The sequence below is a fragment of the Triturus cristatus genome, chromosome 8, assembly GCF_964204655.1.
Source record: "Triturus cristatus chromosome 8, aTriCri1.1, whole genome shotgun sequence".
In the NCBI taxonomy this organism is placed as follows: Eukaryota; Metazoa; Chordata; class Amphibia; order Caudata; family Salamandridae; genus Triturus; species Triturus cristatus.
Window position 1 is genome coordinate 1,024,824,707 of NC_140591.1, and position 25,965 is coordinate 1,024,850,671.

Here is a 25,965-nt window from a genome sequence, read left to right on the forward strand (position 1 = left end):
GGCATGGTGTTTGTTCCCACCAGAACTGCATATGAGTCACTATAAATGACATGTCTGTAATATGCTTATAGGATTGTGTCAGTGATACATACCTCATGTATGCTTTTTCTCCAGCCCTGAAGAAGTCTGGGGTCTATACCCTTTGACGAAACACGTGTTGGCTGGTTGGATCTACAGAATTTCACATAAAACTGCAAAACGGAACACAACCCTGTTTCTTGTCATCCATGGCCTATACAGTTGTTTGTTCTATAAATGTTGTGGATACTTCATGCTAATACGCAATTTTACTTATAACGTGTGCACAATTGGTATCATGTTTTGTACGTCCCACCACCACCAAAGGCGGGAGGGAGGGATCATCACTGTGACAAGGATGACTATGACTCGGAGTAATGAAGATTACCAGTAAGTAACCGAGTCATTACCTTCCTCCTCCGTCTTCCTCATCATAGTCACCCAGGAGCGTATACCCAAGTACCAGACAAACAAAAGAAACAGACTACTAAAGTATGCCAAGGAAATGTATTTGCAGACAAGCACAATCAGTGAAGAGCAGCAAGGACAGCGGAAACAAAATCCTCAGAAAACACCTCCCCCATCTGTAGTGTCACAGCTGTGACGTGAACAGCTGTGACACGGAGGGCGGCCCCATGTGGGCATTTCCCCTACAGGGGAAACACTAAGAGTAACCCCTATGGTGATCGGGCCATTTGGTATGGTCCCGGTCACGTGATGTAACTTTAAGAAAAATGACTACCGCGCATGCGACGTCAGGAGACGCGCACACGCTATAGTAGTGACAGAGACCTCTGGGCTCCAAGTGATTATTTAGTGTGCACCAAAAACACCACTCCTCACATGTAGGCTGCCGTATCATCAGGTCGCCTGCAGTGACACAACACTGGCGACGAGGGCGGGCGTGCTCCCACTGTGTGTCTGGACCGGGGCGGCCGTGGGAGCTTGCTGGAGGTGCTGCTCGTGCCCCGATGCCTGCTGTGGACTTCCGGTGCAGGCGCTCCTTCCATGCGCTACTGCAGTCGTCCCCGCTGTTGGCCCTCGAAGAACGCCGACGCGCCGCACCGGCCAAGATCGGCAGGCCGCGCGCATGCACATCGGCTTGTGTGCCACTGAAGCTTAGAGGAGGGTCGTGGAGGATTTCAAACGCGCGCAGCGCTGCCCCGTAAATAACTTACCGTCTGTGTCTTCCGGCCCTGCCCTCGCCTGATTATTTGGCCTCGGACGCCCTCTACAGGCCTGATAGGCTACACAGGCTACAGGCTGGAGGCTGCAGGCAGTAATACTGCTCCTGTTCCCCCATTGTGCATTTGGACTGGCAGCAGAGCCAATACCCAGGTTATTGTGACAGTACAAATAACTATATAACTAATTCACAATAACAGGACAAGGGAAACCAGCACATAGCGCTGTGTACCAGTTCTAAGGTGCTGAGTGGGCGTGTAAAATGTTGACAATTCCCCCATTGAGCCTTTTGTGGTGGAGGGGTCTCCATCGGCCCAGTCCTCTAGGTGGAAGGAGTGGATGGAACGCCTCATCATCTTCTTCGAAGCCACGAAGGTCCACAAGGACCAGAAGAGGGCAATGGTGCTTCACCTAGGTGGGAAGGAAATTCACTGAATTGCAAAGACACTTGTGGAGGAGACGCCCATGACTCATATCACCCTGTTTAATGCGCTCACAGGCTATTTTGAACCTATGGCCAACCAAGATTACGTGCGTTTCATTTTTCGTCAAGCCCGTCAATTGGCTGACGAATCACTCAACACTTTCCATGCTAGGCTTAAACTTGTGGCATCCACGTGTGGATTCCGAGATGAGACAGAAGAAATCAGAGGTCAGATCATCCAAGGATGTGCATCGGCGAAGCTCCGCGAACGGATTTTAGAAGAGTCAGGCAAGCCCCTAGCGGATATTCTAACATTGGGACGTACGAAGGAACTGTCCAAAGCCTAGGCTGCGCATATGGAGGCGGCACTGCAGTCACCTGTCAAAGCGGAACCGGTGAATGCAGTTATAACGAAGCCCGCAGACCGTCGCAAGAAGAAGACGTTTGCCAGCAGCCCGCAAGGACCTCAGAGATACTGCGGGTACTGTGGTAGCCCACCTCACAAAGCAGCAGACTGTCCGGCCAAGGGCAAGAAGTGCACTGGCTGCGGCCGGTTCAACCATTTTGAAAAAGTATGCAGCTCCAAGCAGTGCAGGAAACCCAAGCAATTAGACAATGCAGTGCCAGAAGAAGGCGGTGGATCCAGTGACATGGACGATGACGAAGAAGAGGAGAGGGTAGTACACAAGGTGCACATGATAAGAGCCGCGTCGAATAGCAGCAGGCGCCTGCCCCGATGCCGCATTCAGGTGGGAGAGCGGAATGTCACCACTGTGGTGGACACCAGGACCATCAATATAATGGCTGCGGATCTCTACAAGTCTATGCGCCAGGCACCACCAAAATCACAGTATTTGCATACGGGCAGGACAAGCTGCTGGAGATGAAAGGGAGATTTAAGACTACTGTGACCCATGAGAACAGGCCGGTCACCACCATGGTGTACGTCACCAAAGAAGGACAAGGCATGCTGTTGGGATGTTGAGCAGCGGAAGATCTGGGCATCGGCATTCACAAGGAGTCAATCCAGCACATACTCACGTAGTTTGCATCGGTCTTCGAAGGCATTGGAAAGTACAGAGGCAAGGAAATCCACCTTCACATTGACAACACACTGCAACCCGTGGCCCTGCGACACCGGCGTGTGGCTTTTCATCTACGCCCGTTGGTAGAGCAGGAGCTGCTCAAGCTGGAGCAGGCTGGCATAATTGAAAAGGTGTCTGGCCCCACACCCTGGGTTTCTCCAATCGTCGTTGACCGGAAACCGAAGCAACCTGAAGCTGTCAGGATATGTGTCAACATGAGATTGCCTAATGCAGCCATAAAAAGGGAGCAACACATCACACCGACGATTGATGACCTTATTGGAGAGATGGCAGGGGCATGTTGGTTTTCAAAACTCGACTTACGGTCATGATACCACCAACTAGTCCTTGATCAGGAGTCCAGGAATATCCCAACATTTTCCACTCGTGTGGGACTTCGCAGGTACACTAATTTGGGCTTTGGGATATCCAGTGCTGCGGAAGTGTTCCAGAATGTTATCCACAAACTAATCATGGACATCCCGGGCGTCATCAAAAGTGACGACATTATGGTACATGCCAAGTCTATCCCGGAGCACCACTCCCGCCTGGGGCAGGTCCTCCAGAGGCTAAGGGATGCCGGATTGACACTGCACCGAGAGAAATGCGAATTCCTCAAGACCATGTTGCAGTTTTTTGGGTACGTCTTCTCAGCTGACGGGGTAAATCCGTACCCCGATAAGGTCAAAGACATCAAGAATGCACCTGCCCCCATCAACGTCATGGAAGTCTGCAGCTTTCTATGTATGGTGAATTATTGTGGGCACTTCATCAGAGACCTCACGACCCTCACCCAGCCCCTGAGGGAGCTCACCAAGGACGCCGTCCTGTGGGTGTGGGAAGAACCACAAGAGAAGGCCTTTCAAGACATCAAAGATGCTCTATCAGATGCCACTACTCTAGCATTTTGTGACCCAAAGAAGCTCACAATGGTTGCTGTGGACACAGGCCCAAAGGGTCCGGGAGCGGTACTGATGCAAAGCCGCACGGCAGAGGAAGACTGGGACCCGGTGGCATTCGCCAGCCGCTCGCTCACAGACACCGAGCAGAGATATTCCCAGATTGACAAGGAGGCTATTGCGATCCACTGGGAGTGTTGTCATTTCCATCTGTATGTATATGGTAAGCTGTTTGTGGTGGCCACGGACCACAAGCATCTCCTGCCCCTGTTCTCTGGCACATCCTCAAAGCCTCTGCCGAGGATTGAAAAATGGATGCTGCAACTGCAGAATTACAACTGTCGTATTGAATATCAGCCAGGAAGCCGTAATCATGTGGACTATCTCTCCAGACATCCCAGAAGTGCTACAGTGCAAGAGGAGGAAAATGCCGCAGACACGGAAAAGTATGTCAGATGCGTCACAGAACGATCATGCCCCATTTCACTATCGATGGGTGATCTGAAGAGTGAAAATGACAAGGATGAATGTCTGCATAGGATCAAGATGGCGATGAAGCATGGCAATTGGCACAAAGCCTGAGACAAATGGAAAATACTAACCGTGGAGGCCAGCAAAATCCTGGAGAGTTTACATCATGTTCGGGAAGAACTGGTGGAAGACACCACAGGCTGTCTCATGCGAGGACACCGGCTGGTAGTTCCATCTGCAACAGACATCAGGGAATGGTCAAAACCAAGTTGAGACTGTGAACTAAAGTGTGATTCCCCCTAATGGACGAGCTTGTGGAGGCCGCCGTCCGTCAGTGCCAATGGTGTCCGGTCACAGGGGCAAGCCCCAAACCTGCTCCAGTGATCACAGAACCAAGACCCACTGGTCCATGCTGAGCATCAGTCTGGATTTTGGAAGCCTGCCCGAAGGAAGACTCACATTCGTGGCCATAGATGACTACTCCAAGTATCCAGAAATCGAGATTGTGAATATCCTAAGTGCCGCGGAGATAATCCCGAAATTGGAGAAGGTGATGGCGATCCATGGCATTATTAAGGAACTCAAGATGGACAATGGATCGCCTTTTCAAAGTCAGGAGGTGGCCACCTACCTATCTTCGCTGGGCGTCAAGCATCGGAGGATTACCACGCGCTGGCCGAAAGCCAACGGAGAGGTGGAGAGGTTTATGCGTAACTTAAACAAGGTCATCCGGATCGCACATCAATGACACCAGCCTCTAGAATTGGCTCTAGTCACATTTCTGAGAAATTACCGACAAACTCCTCACACCACGACAGGAATGGCTCCCGGACATCTGTCAATGGGATGAGTAATCACAGATTCGATTCCACATCATCCCACATGGTGCCCAGAAAATCCTGATGAACACCGGATTGACAACCAGAGGCGTAAGGCACATGAGCAAGTCAGTCAGCGCTGTGGGGCTCAACAAGTAGAATTACAAAGAGGTGACCGAGTGCTGATTAAGAGCCGCATGACTAAAGGCAAATCTCATCTTCCCTACCAAAGGCGTCCCTGGGTTGTCATCAAAGTCCGGGGCACCAAAGTAATCACCCGGAGGGGTGGGGAAGTCATCACGAGGAACATTTCCCATTTCAAGAAGTGTCATTTTGCAGAAGCCACCGCATCAAACCATGGTGCGGAGAGCCAAACCCAGGTCACTATGAACAATCCGATTCTGCAGGAAGCGGTGGGAAAAGGAGATGTCGTGTCATCATTGACACTGGGAAGGTTTCCCCGTCAGTCCCAATGGACACTGACACTGAGGTGGCAGAGTATGAACAAATACCGAAGGACTCCGGAGAAGCCATTTCCCCAGCATCGTGCAAAGAGACTGAGGTCGAGTCCAGTGGGGGGGAGTTCCCAGTATCTGCTCCGATGTAACCCTGAGCCAACCAGGCAGCTGAGGGACTATTTCATGTAAGACTGTTCTTTTATATTATGGGGTATTGGTGTGTCATTTGCTGGGGTTGAGCCGCCGAGGAGGAAGAGTTGTGGCCTAAAGAAAAACTGTCATGGACTATGGTTGGACTATGTTTTTTGTTTTTGGGAGGAATGTAGTGTCGCAGCTGTGACGTGAACAGCTGTGACACAGAGGGCAGCCCCATGTGGGCATTTCCCCTACAGGGGAAATACTAAGAGTAACCCCTATGGTGACCGGGCCAGTTGGTATGGTCCTGGTCACGTGATGTAACTTTAATAAAAATGACTACCGCGTATGCGACGTCAGGAGACGCGCACACGCGATTGTAGTGACACATACCTCTGGGCTCCAAGTGATTATTTAGTGTGCGCCACAAACACCAGTCCTCACGTGTAGGCTGCCGTATCATCAGGTCGCCTGCAGTGACACAACACCCATCCACAACTTATATTGGGAGATGAAGGTATGAGGAGAGGACCAAGTCATCATCGCACCAAGATCTTTCAAGGAGCTACCCTTAAAAGAAGCCCAGGAAGAAGCCACATCCTGGGTGGAATACCCCTGAATTGCTGGAGGAAGAGAAACCCCAGAATGAAGATAGGTTAAGGAAATAGCGGACCTAACCCAACGTGAAAGAGTAGCCATGGTAGGTCGATGACCTTGCCGGGCAACACCAAAGGTGACAAACAAAAAAATCCACCTGGCCAAGGGAGGTGGTCTGCTCAAGGTAAATCACAAGAGCCCTTGTCAAATCCAGCAAATGAAGCAGGATTTCCTCCTCCCTAGAGGGAGTAGGAAAAAAAGCTGGAAGGAAAATATCCTGGGACAAATGGAAAGGGGAGGACATCTTGGGAAGAAAGGCCGGGTCAGGGCAAAGGACCACTTGTAAGGAAAAAAGCGCAAGAAGGGAGGATGGAAAATCAAGTTGCCAAGCTCCCCCAAATGCTGCCCAGGAAATAGCCACCAGGAAACACACCTTTAGTGTGAGAAACATCAGAGACACAGAACGTAGGGGTTCGAAAGGAGAATGCTGCAAGGCATGAAGCACCAGAGGAAGATAACAGGGGGGAACAGGAGAACCAACGACAGGCCATTGAAGAAAAAAGTTGCGTGAATAGGAGAAGCCAAGGACTCAAAAGAGAGGAGAGAGGCACCCCTGAAAGCCTTAATGGCGGACCACTGGCAGCCCAAGCAAAAAACCATCCAGGAGGAACTCAAGCACAGAACCACCCCCTCACAGGAGTCAGGGAGTAACCCCCACAAAGAACACCAAGCAGACAAATTCCTCCAGTGACATTCGTAAACCTTAAGGGTACTGCCCTTCCTAGAATGCTGTATGGACAGAGCCACTGCAGAGGAACTACCTAAAGACTCTAGACGTTGCCTTTCAACTTTCAAACCCCCAATGCCAACTGAAAAGGGGACAGCGGGACCTTCTAGGGGGAGCAAAAGCCAAACGTAGCAGAAGGGGATACCAAGGCTGGCAAGGCCAAAAGTGGACCACCAACAGCACCGCCACCCTCTCCATCCTGATCTTTTCCAAAACCCTGATGAGAAGGAGAAAAGGAGGAAAGGCATAAAGAAGACCCTGAGGCAATGGAAACTCAGGGCATCCATGCCCCATGCCTCCCTGTAACAAAGAAGAGGGCAACACATTGGCAGAAGAGCATCCTGAGGGAAGGCAAAAAGATCCAACCATCGTCTCCCGAATGGCCCTGCAATCTCCTGAAAGACCAGAGGAGACAGGCACAGAGAAACCCATAAAGGAAGAAGGCGACTCAGCTGATCCGCATGCCCACTCTACCTCCCCGGCAGATAGATTGCTGTCAGACCCAGCAGGTTGACTTCCGCCCAGGTCCCAATCTAATCCACCAGGAGAGCCAAAAGAGGAGAGGGAGTGCCCCCCAAATGATTCAAAGAGGCACAGGCTACCTGATTGTCTGTCCAGACCTGAACCCACTTGTCCTTCAGATGACGGGCAAAGTGCAGGAACCCCTTGAACACAGCTTCCAGTTCCTTCCAATTCAAAGACATCCAGCTCTCCGTGGGGGACCAAGGACCCTGAGCAGAAAAAACCCAGAGGGTGGCCCCCAACCCCAAGGGCTGGCATAAGTTGTCAGGGAACAGGACCCAGGAGGATCCAGGGGCACCCCCTTCAACAGGTTGGCCGGCAGCAGCCACCAACGCAGCTGGACAGAAATGGAGGGAATCACCGGAACAGAAGCATCATAATCCTGGTACCCCAGATTTCAGTGAGACAGAAGGTGATACACCAGATGAAAGAGATTTCTTTGAGCCTAAGGAACCAGAAAAAGGGAAGCAGCCATGTTCCTCTGAACCCGCAACCAGTCCCGTGCAGAAGCCGAGCTGAACCGAAGCTGGCAAACCGGAGGAAGAAACACCAGCCCCAACCGGGTGTTGAAGAGAGTGCCGATGAACCGGAGTTCCTGAGATGGGATGAGGTGGGACTTGCTGAGATTTACAAGGAACCCATGGGACTTCAGACAATTCCACACCAATGTCACATCCTCCTGGGCCTTAAGGAAAGACAAGGAAGACATTAACCAGTCATCAAGGTAGGGAAACAAAAGTACACCCATGCATGCAACAGACCCACAAGGGGAGCCAGGACCTTTGTAAACACCTGAGGGGTGAAGGCCAAATCTAAAGGGATGACACAAAATTGTAAGTGTTGTCCCAGGGCAAAGAACCGTAAATACCTCTAGAAGAGAGGATGCACGGGAATATGGAAATAAGCATCCAAAAGGTCCAAGGATGACAGAAAGGCCACAGGGGAAACAAGGGGCAGAACCTTCTGCAAACTCACCATCATGAATCTCTGGTACGGCACATAGGAGTTCACAGTCTTGAGATCCAGAACAGGGCGAAAACCCCCTGATGCCTTCTACAACAGGAACATCAGAGAGTAGCAACCCTGCCCCAACTCGTTCCCGGGAACAGGAACGATGGCACTCTTCTGGAGAAGATCCCTTGCTCCAACCCCAGCAGCTTCTGAGGATTCCGAGGGGTCGTGGTGGGGATGAAAAGATCTGGAGGCTGAGAGGAGAAGTCAATAGAATAACCTTCGGCCACCAGGCGAAGAACCCAGGAATCAGTGACGTCACGAACCCAAGCGGAAGAAAACAGTCCGTTTTGGCCACCCACCCGGGAATAGTCAGGAGTCAGGACTTTGGAGTGGTATCAGTAAGGGCAGCACCTGCGGGCTGTTTCCGGAACTTTGCAGAGAAGGGTGTGCCACGGCCATGACCCTTCCCACGAATGGGCTGAGAGGCACCCTTCCCAGCCGAGGGGTGATTCCCAAATGCAAGCATATAACACAACCCTTAACCTCTCAAGGCAGGCCGTAGAGGCAATAGAAGTTTCTGATACTCCACCGACTTCTTCAGCAGACCCAAACAACTTAGCTCCATCAAAAGGTAAGCATGATAGGAGGGAATTCTAGGAAGCCTCCACCTTCCAAGACCTCATTGAGATGTTACGACGAGCAGAAACAATGGAACCAACATTTGCTGCTGCAGCAGACAGAGAGTCAAAGTAATGTCAGACAAAAAGCGAACCTGTAATTCCGTATGGGACAGACGGGAATTACCGTACTTCCCTTTCTGGAGGTCCTCAGATAAGGCATAAAAATCATGCAGAAGTGACTGAACCACATAAGAGGCGTAAACACCTGCCCTGATGGAAAAGTACATAACAATCAAGGTGTCCATATAGACCATTTACAATATATAAATGATTAAACGAGACCTTAGACTATAATTCTAAATTCTGTGTGATATATTTCACTTAGCTTTAGCATTTGAAAACAATATTATGCCATTTGTGTCATGTCATATATCAGACAACACTTCATTTGTGTAAACATTGTCAAATATTGTTCGCTTACACACAAAGGAAGACATTTGTAAAACTTAATCAAATTGTGATACAACACAGTGCAAAACAATACAGAGACACAATGAATGTAAAATGTTTTCCCAAACGAATGTCAAACTGTACAAGCGACCAGTCCTTGCTTCTAAAGTGCACTAGGTGGACATAGAAAAGTTACTACACAAAAGGCTTCTGCCTTTTGTCCTGCCTGTGTCATGAGCTATGGGGTTAAAAATTTCAAAAGGGGGATGGCTAAGTGGGGAATGCAGGTTTCTAAAATATTCCCTCAAGTCTCGCCCTATGTTTATTACCCATTCGCTGGGGTCAACGCGTTTTGACCCCATCTTGCTGGGGGGTTCTCTTCAGGACTAGGACTTGGTCTTGAGAGCTGCTTCTGCGCGGAAGTATCAGGAATTATTTGTTCATAGAAAAATACTTCTTAGTTGGCGAAGTAACTTAATTGAAACAATGGCACTACAAACTTTTTTAATGAAAGCGGATCTCAGTATTTTTGTTGTTTGTCTTTTTCGAGTCTTCATGGATCTTCGGCTGGGAGTAATTTCTCGCTTCAGATTGATTCCACACGTCGGATTCACGGGTGCCACCTCCGACTTGACTCTTCCTTCCTGCCCTGATGGAAAAGTTAGCGGCGGAGTGAGCCTGCTTGGCAGCACAGTCCACCCTCTTATCAACAGGGACACTAGGAGAGGCATCCTCCGAGATTATGGAACCACTGGAGGCCAGACCCACCATCAGAGAGTCCACTTTCACTTGGGGTGGAAACTCCATCAGGTAGTTCTGAAGAGGATACTTCCTAGCAAGGAACCGAGGGAACCCTGCCTTCTTGACATCAGACCATTCCCTGGACAGAAGACCACAGATGGCCTTATGGAATGGATCAGAAGAGCGTCAGGCTCCTTCTGGCAGTATTGAGAGAAAAATCCTCCTCCTCATCCAGAGGAACAACAGTCTGAAGGCCAAGTTTTCCTTCTTCAAGTGAGTCTTGACCTACTTTAATTTTTCACCTTTAACAAAGCCTCCTCGCTGTTCCTCATCTGAAACAGGTAAGGCTGTGAAGAAACCCTAGAAATCGTAGGCACTGTCCCTTCCCAAGCCGCGAAAGCAGAATCCACTGCCTTATTAATTATTGCCTGAAGGACAACAAGGTCCATGCCCACAGGCTGCTGGGAGGAAGCAGGTCCAGAATCTGAAACAGAAGACTGATGTTTACGCTTGACAGAGCTCTTACACTCCATGGCCACAAAAACAGAACTGCTGACAAGGAGGAGGTACCGGCAATTGAAAGGGACGAGACTCACCATTGCTAAGTAACCAACACTGCCCCCCCCATGACGCAGCATGCAGAAGGTGGTCATCCTGTGACCATAAACAACTCAGGGAACCTGCCCCGCAGAGGAGATAGGAGCTGCTAGGAACTGTATCCAGGTAAGGGGAGCGCATGGAGACTTGCACGCCCGCACAGGTAATAAATAAATAAATACCACTGCTCCTCGCCACTAAAGTGTAGGAGTGGCACAAGTGCCAAAACCACTACTGCCGCTTCCTAGTCACACAGCGCAGGAGTGCGGGGGAAACAGGGCAGAGAATAGCTAGCATCCTGCAGCTCCCAATCCCTCGGCGCAGGAGCGGAGGTGAGGTGAACTCCCCATGTAAACTGCCGCCCCAGCAGCGGCAGCAAGGACGTGAAGAGAAATATTTAGTAGATGCTATAGCAGACTCCCATAAAGAAAAAGAAAATTATACATACCAAGTTAGTCAGGACTTAGTACAATAATGGGTGTTCCAGCCGGAACACAGAGAAAAAAACAGGATGTGTTCTACGGTTGCCCCACCCTTATAGGTCAGGTCACAGGTACTTCCTGTCAGGCCACCATATTGGGTGGGGATTGCTTTTTTATATGGGTGAATGTTGTGCCTGGAACACGGAGTGCTCCTGGGTGACTGTGACGAGGAAGACGGAGGAGGAAGGTAATGGTTCTCACGCCGGGTTTTTCTCAAAGATGCATCATTTGTTATTTAGTGTGTGACAGATTGTATTGAATTGTGGTCCTTGCTCATTCTGTGTTCCAACACTTTCAGTAAAATCTGTAAGGTTTTTTTTGTCATATCCTCTTTTTTTGCAACCTAGGAACGGTTCCGATGTCGGACGGAAGGGCTCCCACCGACGGTCAGTTCCGCCCACATCAGAACGTGCCGTTTGGATTCCTTTCCGACCAAGCCATTCCAATGGAAACCCTTCAGTACTCGCACGGCCTGCTCTTTGCGACCGGGGCAGTACGATGGAAGTTTCCCACTGCCTTTTCGTGCCGGTCTTTCCAGTAGGGCCCCCATGGGTGTGAGGCCGCCGACCGGCGGCCTGGGGGGCACCATTGTTGATCCCTCCACCCGGTACCTTGAGGTGCCTGCGATAGGGTGCAGGGATGAACTGCACCCCTGCATTTCACTATGCATGCTCCCATTGTGAAGTATATTACATACTTGCAGGTCCGTAACCGACAACAGTATGTCAGTCGGTTACGGTTCCTGAACGATGTCAGATGGACTTTGGTCCGTCTGACATCGGAATAGGCCCCTAACTGTTGACCTCTTCTCCTTTGGGCAGGAAAACTTCCTCTTGTGAGCAATTACTTCTGAACCTGAGTAAATCAAGTTTTGGATTAATGTTGACTTGATGTCAATGATGGACATTGGTTCACTGAAGGACTGCATTATATCTTGAGTGCTTCAAGCTTAATCTAGAATGGAGGCTGTTCTGTTCTCTTCAGAATTCAATATCCAGAAAGATAATATTTGTTTTGATCCAGTTTCAGGTATGGTTGACGTTTCAATCAATACCATTAAGAGATATCTCTGTAAAATGTAAAAGGTTTGCTCTTGGAGGCATCTGGTCAGCATTCAGGGGAGGAGGCTCAAAGGAGTGGTTTAGAAACTCAATGGCAATTGTGGAAAACAAACAAATATTCATACCATTGTGACTATTTTTAAACATTTTTCGATTCATTTCCTTCCTAGTATTCACAATTAATTTACAACTGAAAAGGTCCAGTCCAGATATCAATGAGGTTGAAAGTGTGAAAAATGTCCTCATGTTTACAGTTTGTAGGAAGGAAACGCATTTCGGTTAAAAAGAAATATGTTAACGAATAAAAAAAGAGACTCGCAAGAACTCCTACTAATTTCTGAATGCTATGCATTCATATTTTTCCCGTGACGTGTGCTATGCACACATCAGTTTGGAATAAGCTTGGGTGAAGTTCTCGGACTTCTACTGCGCAAAACTCTGCGAAGTGAAAGAAAAACTCCATCGCACTTTGCGGAGTTCAGCAAGCAGGGAAGTCCATTAAGTCATGCTGATCACACTAATTTTTAGCACCAGAAGTTTGTCCTGCACTGTAAAATCAGCACGAATGGCACTACATGTTGCACACAAGGGAGCTTCTACTTTTTGCCACTTGAGTAGACACACTACCCGAGCGGCAACTTCCTCAACGCGAGTGGCAGATTTCTCAACACGAGTGGACGTGACCTGCCATGACCGCCCGCGATGACAAATCTAGCCAGGAGGAGGTCTTATTTATTCTCGCAAGCGCTCACCTACTTATCATTGGTGAGCCGCTCGAGAAAAGAAACTCCGCTCCACATCACTTCGAGGAGTTTTTCAGAACTCCGCACAAAGCGCAATGTGGGCAAACTCTGTGAACCCCACAGGCGGAGCGGAATTCTTTGCCCACCCGTAGTTTAGAGGAACAAATGTAAATCCTTACAATTAGTGAATACCATGCCTTAAATTCACTCGGTCTAAGACTTTCTGAATTTTCTCAGATGTATTAACAATCAGCCAATTAACAACGTATGCAATGCATATTAATGCTTTAATTATATTGCTATTTACAATTGTTGTATATATCGTTTCCTTAGCTTTCTTTATGCTATCCATATTTTTCAAAGATGAACCTTCTGTAAAGCAGCAGTGAAAAGCCTATGCTTTCCTAGAGCAGACTGACATCAGGACTCAATAACTACCGAGCAATGTTTCCCATTGCTTCTCATATCTTAAGTTAAGTTTGATACCATCAGCTGTCAATCACAACATCCGGTACAGATGCAAGATTAAGTAAAACCTGAAACGCAGAGTGTGGAGATCAGCAGGGAATATGGAATGGGATTAAAGGAAAAAAGAGTAAGAACATCAGCTGTCTCTTGAGCAAAGGGACCTGTACGTTAATCATGCAGACGTGAGACGCTTAAACTTACCACTGTGAGACTCATTCCACACTAGAGTGATATAAAAATAGTCTTACATTTGGCACGTGTGGTGCAATAGTTTTCAAATCAACTTCAAAAAGTTCATTTTGAGCAGTCTACTGCTTTAAGTTTTGACTACAAATTTTGATGAACACAGACATGCAACTTCTTTATATACATGACATATTTAAGGTATTTTTGGACGTACTGATCAAACATCAGTTGGCCTTAAAATTTGTGGCATTATATAAGGATAACAACAGATTCAAAGGGGCAGATTTACAAGCCCCTTGCAACATCTTCACAACATTGTTGCATCACTTCTGTGACGCAGCGTCGTCGTAAACAATGCACCACTATGCAACATATTTACAACGTGACACATCTAGTGAGATGTGTCACGTTGTACAGCCCTGGTCTACATTATACCTGCGTCAGGTATAATGTATGCAGGGTGAGCATTCCGTCGCAAGAAAGCCTTGTAAAAGTGACGCAGTGAAATCTTCAAGATTTCACTGAGTCACTTTTACGACCCCGCTGCGTCAAAACCTTACGCTAGCTTGAAGCAGGCGTAAGGAGTGATGAAGCACAAGAAGTATAGGCCGCACCTGAGCATTGCTGGAGTTGCATCGAGCTTGCGACACGACTCCAGCAATGCGCTGCCCTTACGACAAAAGATGCGACACTCATCTGCCTATCCTTGCGGAGGGGGTGGGGGGCTGCACTTTAAGGTGGAAGGCACCGCGCGGTGCCTATCACGTTGTGCATGGCAATGCAAACCATGCACTTTTAACATTGGTACGGAGCTGCACCCAGCAGCACCATCCACAATGTTAAAGGCCAGAATGCGCCCGCCAGTGTGGCGAGTGCATCCTAATTGGCCTCGTGGGACTGCCGCACCTCTGATGGTCGGTCTCATTATCTGTTACGGTGTCCGCCCGCCATCGTAATGGGGCCCTTAGTGTCCTGTCACTGGTGGTAGCCACCACAGTCTGTTACTAGTTGTACATATTGGTGCATTGTCTCTAGCCTGTCTCAGCCTGTCCCTGATGATCGTGCCTTGTTTGAAGGAAAACAGTGGGCGGGCCCAGTTTTTCCATGCACTACGCAGGATATTATATATTTTTTTAAAATTTCAGTGACCTGGTCGGACATAAGGGAGTAGGTGATCATGCATGTTAATCTACGTTATTGTTCCTCCTGATGTGTCTACAGGAGAGAGTCCAGAATATTGTTAAGAGACCATTTGACCTCTGGTTATCTTTTTTGGGGTATAGTTGGGCTGTAAGTTTGTCCATTAGTTCAGCTAACTGTTGGTTAAAAGTCTAAACGCTGAAGCAATTGTGTCTAATACATAGATATTGGCCAATGAACAGCTTTTTTTATAAGGATCTAGGATGGAAGCTATCAAAATGTGGTAGGTCATTTTTGACAGTAGGTTTTTCAAATACCCTAGTCTCAAAATGGCTGCCTTTAATTTCATTTTCCAGGTCCAAGAAGTTATTTTGGTGTGGCTAATGGTGTAAGTGAATTTCAGGAATGGATCACAACTTGTTAACATGTGATGATGCCACCATGTGCAAAATATTCCTAGGGTCTTTGATTGGTTAATTAAAAAATCCTTTATTGGCTTCCCTACAATAAGAAGGGCAGTGTGCATTCAGTTCCTTTTGGCTTCTCCTGTTCAATGATGTCACCACACACTACACGTCATCAGGACGCGGGCATACCATTTGACACACATCATGATGCATGCATACTACGTGATATGGACACTCCCAGACAAGGTGGATCAAATGCTTATTATCACCCATATCCATGACACCTACTCATATTCTGAGATGCTGCAGCTACAAATTTCCACTGATGAAGTAAGTGCACAAGACTCCCCATATTGGGGAGGGGGGTAAAAAACTTTCTCCCATAGAACTTCTGACAATCTTCCCTTTTTTTCAATCTAATGTTCGTTCTTTGTCTCAGAGTGTGACTACGAGAGTTTCCCCAACGAACGCCCCATGGGACCCCCTTTTTTAGCCATTTTTCTGAATATTCCAAAATTGTGTCACACATAGGATGCATAATATTAGCAGTACTTCTTCTGATACGGTTCTCTGACAAAATTTCGAAGGTCAGAAATTCGACCTACACAAATATCGCAACACTAATATCGATGTCAAGAATATCGACATCCTATCTCCAACATGGTAAGTACAAAAATATCGAAAATAAAATATAGATGTCAAAAATATCGTTTTTAAAAATATTGGGTTTTTTTTGGTTATAAAAAATATGTAAAATAAACATAATAATACTTATAAATAAAATAAACATAATTAAATATATTTCACAAGGTTAAACATTAAGAATTAATAAATTTAATTTAATAAAAAATTAAGTAAACATAGACATATAATATATAATATATATACTTACTTAATAATGTTTTAATAATTATTTTAATCAATTATACACTATTTAAAAATGTTAACAATTGCAAAAACATTACACACATAAAACAATAACATAAATAAAAATTAAATAATTATGTATAACAAATTAAAACTATTACATTTAATTTTAATATTGTTAAAATTAATTATATACTACATTAGCTAAAATAATAAAAAAATATTAAATAGCAGAGACAATAAAACTACTACTCCAGCTCCAAAAAAAACAACAGAAAGGAAAATGTTGGATAGCGTAAGGGTAAAAATTACTATTCCCACTCCAGAGAGTGGAACAGTAGGGAAAGTGTTGGATAGCGTAGGGGTAAAAATTACTATTCCAACTCCAGAGAGTGCAACAGTAGGGAAAGTGTTGGATAGCGTAGGGGTAAAAATTACTATTCCAACTCCAGAGATTGCAACAGTAGGGAAAGTGTTGGATAGCGTAGGGGTAAAAATTACTATTCCAACTCCAGAGAGAGCAACAGTAGGGAAAGTGTTGGATAGCGTAGGGGTAAAAATTACTATTCCAACTCCAGAGATTGCAACAGTAGGGAAAGTGTTGGATAGCGTAGGGGTAAAAATTACTATTCCAACTCCAGAGAGAGCAACAGTAGGGAAAGTGTTGGATAGCGTAGGGGTAAAAATTACTATTCCAACTCCAGAGAGTGCAACAGCAGGGAAAGTGTTGGATAGCGTAGGGGTAAAAATTACTATTCCAACTCCAAAGAGTGCAACAGCAGGGAAAGTGTTGGATTGCGTAGGGGTAAAAATTACTATTCTAACTCCAGAGAGTGCAACAGTAGGGAAAGTGTTGGATAGCGTAGGGGTAAAAATTACTATTCCAACTCCCGAGAGTGCAACAGTAAGGAAAGTGGTGGATAGCGTAGGGGTAAAAATTACTATTCCAACTCCAGAGAGTGCAACAGAAGGGAAATTGTTGGATAGCGTAGGGGTAAAAATTACTATTCCAACTCCAGAGAGTGCAACAGCAGGGAAAGTGTTGGATAGCGTAGGGGTAAAAATTACTATTCCAAATCCAGAGAGTGCAACAGTAGGGAAAGTGTTGGATAGCGTAGGGGTAAAAATTATTATTCCAACTCCAGAGAGTGCAACAGCAGGGAAAGTGTTGGATTGCGTAGGGGTAAAAATTACTATTCTAACTCCAGAGAGTGCAACAGTAGGGCAAGTGTTGGATAGCTTAGAAGTTAAAAATATCATACTTATAAATAAAATAATTCTTTAAAATAATTAATAATTTAATTATTAAATAACTCAAAATTACTTACAAATACCAATAGATAATTATTAAAAACATAACTACCAATAAATAATTAATTAGCAATAAATTATTAATAAATACCAATAAATAATAATTAATGAATATTAATTACCAATTAAAAAAATATTGTACAATTACATTTTTTAGACCAAAAAACAATTATCAAACACTAATTACCAATTTAAAAATATTAAACAATTACATATTTTTTATACACAAATTATTAATTATTATACATTATTTACCAATTATTAATTACTTATTAGTATATTAATTAGAAATATCAATAAATGATATTTAAATATATTTAATTACCAATTGATTATTAATCAACAATACATTATTTTTCATAAACAAATTATTATAATTTAAAATATTTACCAATTAATAATTAATCTCCAATTAATTAATTATCAATACCCAACAACAAATTTAATAATTACTTAATTAGATTTCAATTACTTCCAACACTATTCCCCTATAAACACACAAACCACTCAAATAATAAAATAATACATTTAACATAATTATCAATTAATCAATTAATAAAAACTAATTACCAATTAATAATAATTAAATACCAATTAATACTTAATTAACAATAATATAATTATCAATACCAATAAATAAATAAAAATATTACTTAATTACAATTAAATTACTTCCCACCCTATTCCCCTATAAACCCACAACCCGCTAACGAATTTAAACGCAAAAATTATTTTACATTATTTTATAATTCCTAATAATTTATAATTAATTTCATATAATTAAATTACTTCCCACCCTGTCCACCTATAAACCCACAACCCGCTACAGAATTTAAACACTAAAATTATTTAAAATTAATTTATAATTCCCAAAAATGTATAATTAAATTCATATAATTAAATTACTTCCCACCCTATTCCCCTATAAACCCAGAACCCGCTACAGCACTAAAACACAAAATTAACAAAACCATTATTAACATATAAAAATTGTATACATATATTTTTAAACCAGTAGAACACTTAACAAAAAATAATTAACACATACATATTAAATACATAATAAAACACATAGTAATATTATAAATATAGATATTAGTAACATCGATATATTTCATATTGATATTACTAATTTCGATATTACTAACATCGATATAAATAAAATCGATATTACTTACCTTAGGGTCGATATTCTGTCCATAGATATTCTTGACATCGATATTCTGTCCCTTCGATATTCTAAACTCGATATTATTGTAGGTCGATATTAAAGTTTTGATATTTAGACTGCTCACCTTCTGGTACAGGATCAGATTTCAACTTAACACAGTTACTATAATATCAATACCATTTTCCCAAACACCGAACACCCCCCCCCCCCCTTCCCACCCACCCTTTTCGTGTCTGGATGTCCTTTGTCTATATTCTCATCTGAAATTCAAAGACCATCACCTGAAATGCAGTTTCATGTATCTGTTTTTATACCTCCCTTCCCATGTCTTTTCCCGGGCTTTATGATGTAGTATTCCCCTCTTCTGCCTCTACATCCTGAAGGTCTCTCAGGTCTGCAATCATCGTGGACCATGCCCGTACATCCTCCTCAAGTCTATCATTCTTCCTTATATGTTTCATCCGAGTCAGTTGAGCTGTCGCCCACTCATTCAGATCCCTCACCCAGTGACTTATAAGCGGTGGAGTCGGACTAAGACTTGAGATTGCTATTCTTCTTTTTGCGATCACCAACCCCACGAGTACGAATTTCCTACTTAGCTTTTTCTCTTTTGGGCTTGGTATTAATTCCAATAAGACTGAACGTATAGTCTTGGAAATGGACCATCCAGTAGTCTTGTGCATTAGCTCCAAAACCTCCTCCCAGAATGGACTCAAGCTCTGGCATTCCCATTTCATGTGCACAAAGTGTGCTGCTGCTTCCCAGCGCTTAGGACAGGCATTCAACTGTTCCAGATACATTTTACTTAATCTGTATGGTGTTAAATATACTTGGGTGCCTATCACGATCCGGCAAAAACCGGGTACGAACCGTCGGACGGAGCATAATCTCCGCCCGACGCGTACCCGGTCGTCAATTCTTACAAACAAGGAATTACGATTCGCACGGGTACACCATTACCGTACGATTCGTAAAAAAGCCCGACCGAACAAAAAACACCTACCAATGCGATCCGGGAAAGCGCCGACCTGACGTCGGGACGCTCGCAGCCAGCCATTCACGACCCAGGAATCACGATTCGCACCGACGTCACCCCGCACGGTGAATATTTTGCGGCAGCCAAAAACTGCCGGGAAATCAGGACGACGCGAACAAGGACCACCAGTACGCGACGGACAGACGACGACGCGAACAAGGAGGACCAGTACGCGACGGACAGACATGGACCCGAACCTACGAGTCATCCCTGCCCTCATAGCAGTACACCTCCTCTACAGGTTACGACGCAGACGCCGCAGAAGGTCAGAATAACTAAGGGAGGGGGGAAAGTGGGGTGGGGTGGGGGTGGCACGACCAGGGCAGGCCACAAAACAACCACATAAGTCACACACCACACATGGCCTGGACATACCTGACTCCCATGCCCTGGTCACCACGAGGGGGTGGGGGCGTGTCCTGATAAGCCAGCGACCGCCACAACGGAAGTCCGTCACCACGCGAACCGGCAACACAACCAGACAGGTACGTCCCGTACCCACGCCTGAAGAGCGTGGGTACGAGTCGGACCACGCCCACACACGTCACCCCAACAATGGCGGGACGGATCGCACCCACGTGGCAAAGGCCTGGGTACGGGCCGCACAAACATCACATAGCGTGGGGACGGATATGTACGGACCCTACCCCCACCCCGTATGCAAGGAGCGTACCCCCCAGCCCAACAGTGCAAGTACGACCCGTACCCCCACCCGCGTATGCATGGAGCGTACCCCCACCCCAACAGTGTAAGTTCGACCCGTACCCTCACCCGCGTATGCATGCAGCGTACCCCCCATGCCAACAGTGTAAGTACGACTCGAACCCCCACCCACGAATGCAAGGAGCGTACCCCCCAGCCCAACAGTGTAAGTACGACCCGTACCCCCACCCGCAAATGCAAGGAGCGTACCCCCCAGCCCAACAGTGTAAGTACGACCCGTACCCCCACCCGCGAATGCAAGGAGCGTACCCCCCAGCCCAACAGTGTAAGTACGACCCGTACCCCCAACCGCGAATGCAAGGAGCGTACCCCCCAGCCCAACAGTGCAAGTACGACCCGTACCCCCACCCGCGTATGCAAGGAGCGTACCCCCCATGCCAACAGTGTAAGAACGACTCGAACCCCCACCCACGAATGCAAGGAGCGTACCCCCCAGCCCAACAGTGTAAGTACGACCCGTACCCCCACCCGCGTATGCAAGGAGCGTACCCCCCCATGCCAACAGTGTCAGTACGACCCGTACCCCCACCCGCGGACGTACGGAGCGTACCCCCACCCCAACAGTGTAAGTTCGACCCGTACCCTCACCCGCGTATGCATGGAGCGTACCCCCCATGCCAACAGTGTAAGTACGACTCGAACCCCCACCCACGAATGCAAGGAGCGTACCCCCCAGCCCAACAGTGTAAGTACGACCCGTACCCCCACCCGCAAATGCAAGGAGCGTACCCCCCAGCCCAACAGTGTAAGTACGACCCGTACCCCCACCCGCGTATGCAAGGAGCGTACCCCCCATGCCAACAGTGTCAGTACGACCCGTACCCCCACCCGCGGACGTACGGAGCGTACCCCCACCCCAACAGTGTAAGTTCGACCCGTACCCCCACCCGCAAATGCAAGGAGCGTACCCCCCAGCCCAACAGTGTAAGTACGACCCGTACCCCCACCCGCGAATGCAAGGAGCGTACCCCCCAGCCCAACAGTGTAAGTACGACCCGTACCCCCACCCGCAAATGCAAGGAGCGTACCCCCCAGCCCAACAGTGTAAGTACGACCCGTACCCCCACCCGCGAATGCAAGGAGCGTACCCCCCAGCCCAACAGTGCAAGTACGACCCGTACCCCCACCCGCAAATGCAAGGAGCGTACCCCCCAGCCCAACAGTGTAAGTACGACCCGTACCCCCACCCGCGAATGCAAGGAGCGTACCCCCCAGCCCAACAGTGTAAGTACGACCCGTACCCCCACCCGCGAATGCAAGGAGCGTACCCCCCATGCCAACAGTGTAAGTACGACCCGTACCCACACCCGCGGACGTACGGAGTGTACCCCCACCACACCAGTGTCAGTAGACTCGTACCCTCACCTCGAATGCATTGTGCGTACCCCCACCGTGTATGTGCCAAGCGCACATATCCTGAAATCGGAGGTGTGTGTGCAGAGTCCACCCAGCAGTGCCCTGAGACAGGAGGGGTGGGTGTGGAGTCCTCCCAGCAGTGCCCTGAGACAGGAGGGGTGGGTGCCTATCACTCCCAGCAGTGCCCTGAGACAGGAGGGGTGGGTGTGGAGTCCTCCCAGCAGTGCCCTGACACAGGAGGGGTGGGTGCAGAGTCCTCCCAGCAGTGCCCTGAGACAGGAGGGGTGGGTGTGGAGTCCTCCCAGCAGTGCCCTGACACAGGAGGGGTGGGTGTGGAGTCCTCCCAGCAGTGCCCTGAGACAGGAGGGGTGGGTGCAGAGTCCTCCCAGCAGTGCCCTGAGACAGGAGGGGTGGGTGCCCATCACTCCCAGCAGTGCCCTGAGACAGGAGGGGTGTAACACATGTGTGTGAGGCCAGAATTATCCACATGCATACTGGCTACAAGGGAACATGTCCCCATGAACTCATGTCAACAGACTCCACACACAAGTACAGTGATCACCAAGGATGCCACGATTGTCGCAGGTGGAGACATGGCCCTGCATGCATGGCCAAAGTAGAAGGGCTCCGTCACACACACAGCTCATGTAGACACAGCTCTGCGCTAAACATTGGGAACACCCTGCAGGGAAGAAAGCTGGGTACACAGAGGAAGGAATACACCCTGGGACAAGTGCACCATGCAGTAACTGCTTACATGAACAAAGAAAGTTAGCCAACACCTTGTGATGGCACACAGATCACAGGGTCCCACCAATGAGCAGTACACTACTACATATCCCACACACCCAAACCCTTACACACCACCCAAAACTTTGTAGCAGCCCCACCAACACCAATACCAGCATAGCAGTAGTGTGATAATGAAAACAAAATTAAGCTTTATTCAGCATGAGCACAATGTCCGTGGATCGCAGGCAGTTCAATCTTCACAAAGCCCATAGGGCAGTCAATGATTCTCAGCTGGATGGGGGACACAGTGGGATGCGTGTCCCCTACCTTGCTTGCACAGTCAAATGGCATCGTCTTCCACACTGGTGAGGGCATCAGGGGGGGGGAAGCAACAGGCACCGCAGGGACATCAGGGCAAAGGGGCGGCGTTGTGGGTGCAGGGATGGAGGACTCCACCACAGGGGGTGGGTCAGTGCCAAAGGCGGAGGCCAGGATGGCACTACACACCTTTGCAAGGTCCTCCAGGGAGTCCCCTGCACCCGAAGGGACCTCAGGCCCCAAGGAGGGGGGGGGTCAGAGGGATGGGTCGCAGCGCCACCGGGGGAGGGTGGAGACAGGGGGGGAGACTCAACCACCCTGACCGGGGACCTCCTTGACCGCTTGCGTGGTGGTGTAACTGTGGGGCTCAGGGACAGAGCGGCCATGAAGGAGTCCTTGGGGGAGATGTGGCCAGGAGAGCTGAGGGGAGGGGATTTGGAGGGAGTGGACTGGGTGGAATGCGGACTCCCACTATGGCTGCGTGTCACACGTTTGCCCCCCGACCCAGTGGGTGTGCCTACCTCACCCTGTGTGTGCGTGTCAGGAGGAGTGCGGTGGACCTTCCCTGCTGGTGTGGTGCCCGTGTCCGTTGATGTGGGTGCATGCCGACGTCTGGGTGTATGTGTGACAGGCATGGGAGTGGGAAGTGTGGATGGGGCAGGGGTAGGTGGGGGGAGGTCGCGCTGCAGGAGACCCACTGCTGCAGTCAGTGTGGAGTCGATGGACCTCAGCAAGTTGCGTTGGTCAGCCTGCGATGAATGAATGCCCTCCAAGAAAGCCTCGATGTTGGTGAGGGTTTTGCCGTGGGCATGGAGGACATTAAGGATCGCAGCCTGACCAACCTGCAGTTGCCGCTGGATGTCCACAGACTCTGCATTGGCGGCAGCAGTGGAGACAGGGGCAGGGGGTGCGGTGCCTGGCAGGAAGGAGACATGCTGTGACCGGGCACGCTGGGAAGGGACACGAGCAAGTGGGAGGCGGCTGGTGGAAACTGAGGGGGCGGTGCGAGGTGTTGTTCCGCTGTCAGCTGCTGGTGCAGCCTCCGCCCACTCGGAGACATCGTCCCCGGACCTGTCAGCTTCGTAGTCTGATGTGCCAGTCGACAGGTCCTCGGCCACACTCTCCTCCGCCTCTGTACCACTCGATGTGCCAGACCCGATGTCACGGCTGGCACTGGTGCTCGGTCCCTCCGCCTGGTCTGTGTCCATGTCTCCCTCTGTGTCCCCCGACGATGCTGTGGGCAGGGTGGAGAGACAGAAATTAATCAGACACCTGTACACATCTGTCACATGAGTCCAATCTACATAGGTAACATTGCATGGCCTGAAAAGGAAGATCCCTAACATCTACTGAACAGGGTACCGATGTAGGGCATGAAACACACAGTTGGTTGAGCCACCATGCCACTGAAATACCATGGAGAGCATGAGACAATAGCTAAACACAGGAAAAGGAGTCTGACATAGCACCCAGGCCCTGGGGACAATCCAGCACTGCATCTGCACCACACAGCGTTGGCGAAAATACCGATGACCAGGGACCATATCCATGAACTTGAGACACATGCTGCATAGGTAATGCTGAAAACATGCACAACATGACTCTGTCACTGCACATTGCGTGTGTGTCCAGACACATCACACACTGCCCAGACCCAGCAAGTGGTAATCAGGATTTAACACATAGGCATTGCCCGCCCCAACAAGACCCTACACGAGGCAAATTGTTGAGACACAGGTGGCACCAACATCTCATAGTCTGGGTGATACACACAGGGGCAGGCAAAAAGCAAGATTGGACGCCAAACAGCCAAGGTGCGCCTGTACAAATAATGAGGTACCAGTGCCCATCCTCAGATGAGTATAACAAGACACACAGGCACTGGCAACTGTGAGTATGAAGAAGGACAATCAGGTCAGGCTGCACAGTGGACACCTGTACAAAATAGCACGTCTATATACATGGTGACAGGGGACAATGGCACAGAGCACAACTTACGCTGTAGACTCTGACAGTGGCCACGTTTATGATGACACATACACCACTGAGGAAAAGGTGCCCCAGGGCACAGTAGTGGGCACGCAACTACATGCTACTGAATGGTAATGACTGCAACACACGTCACCATCCCTGCACTATGTGTATCGCACACTCATGCACATCATGTCACAGGCCACTACATGGGACATGCGCGCTGTAAGGCATGACACATGAGAGACCAACTCCCATGTCTGGAGTCAGCATCAGTGCCAACTGACATGGAACCCACATGCAGTGAACTTGACAGTGCACAGGCAATGTCCCACAACCTGTTACACACCACCCCCACACATGATGCTACAGACATTGTTCCCGTGGACAAAGCGCCAGCCTACATTACCCTGTGAAGGAGTGACTACACACAGACCAGGGAACACATTGCAAGGAGGGGAAGGGTGGCAGGGGCACAGCGCTATACTGGGGCAAACAGGATCTGCACAGCACCTTTAAACCCTGCCAGTGAATTCATGCTACTGTGCCCTTACAAATGCCGGTGACACACAACAAACACACATGTACCTACCCCCTTCCGGCTGCTGCATCGCCTGTAAGCGCCTCTCCAGGTCTGGAAAGACCACCGGCAGCACACGCCTGTGGAGGTGGCTCAGACGGCGGCGGCCGCGGTTCTTGTGGCTCTCAGGTGAGTCCCCCAGCAGGAGCCGTGCAATCCTCCGCGTCCAGCACCGGATATCCTGCCAGCGTTTCCTCACCTGGGGCAGGCTCCGCCTCCGACCATCCACACCCCTCACGGCACTGACGGCGGTCAGCCAGATCTGCTCCTTGGCAGTGGCGCCTACCTGTGAGGAGGAACAAGTGACACCACATCAATACACCAGCCACATGTCACAGAGAGACATATGGGTACAAATTAGCTGGTTACAACAAGGCATGTCATGCAGCCAACGCATTGCACCTTTGTCATAGGGACATCATCCCCTGGTGAGGGAAAAAGCACTACGTGCCACAGTGGGTACACAGGTGGAATGATGGCAATGTCACAATCAATGATCAAGGCTCACACTGTGCATCACACCCACCCCTCCTGTCTCAGGGCACTGCTGTGAGTGATAGGCCCCCACCCCTCCTGTCTCAGGGCACTGCTGTGAGTGATAGGCCCCCACCCCTCCTGTCTCAGGGCACTGCTGGGAGACATCAGGCACCCC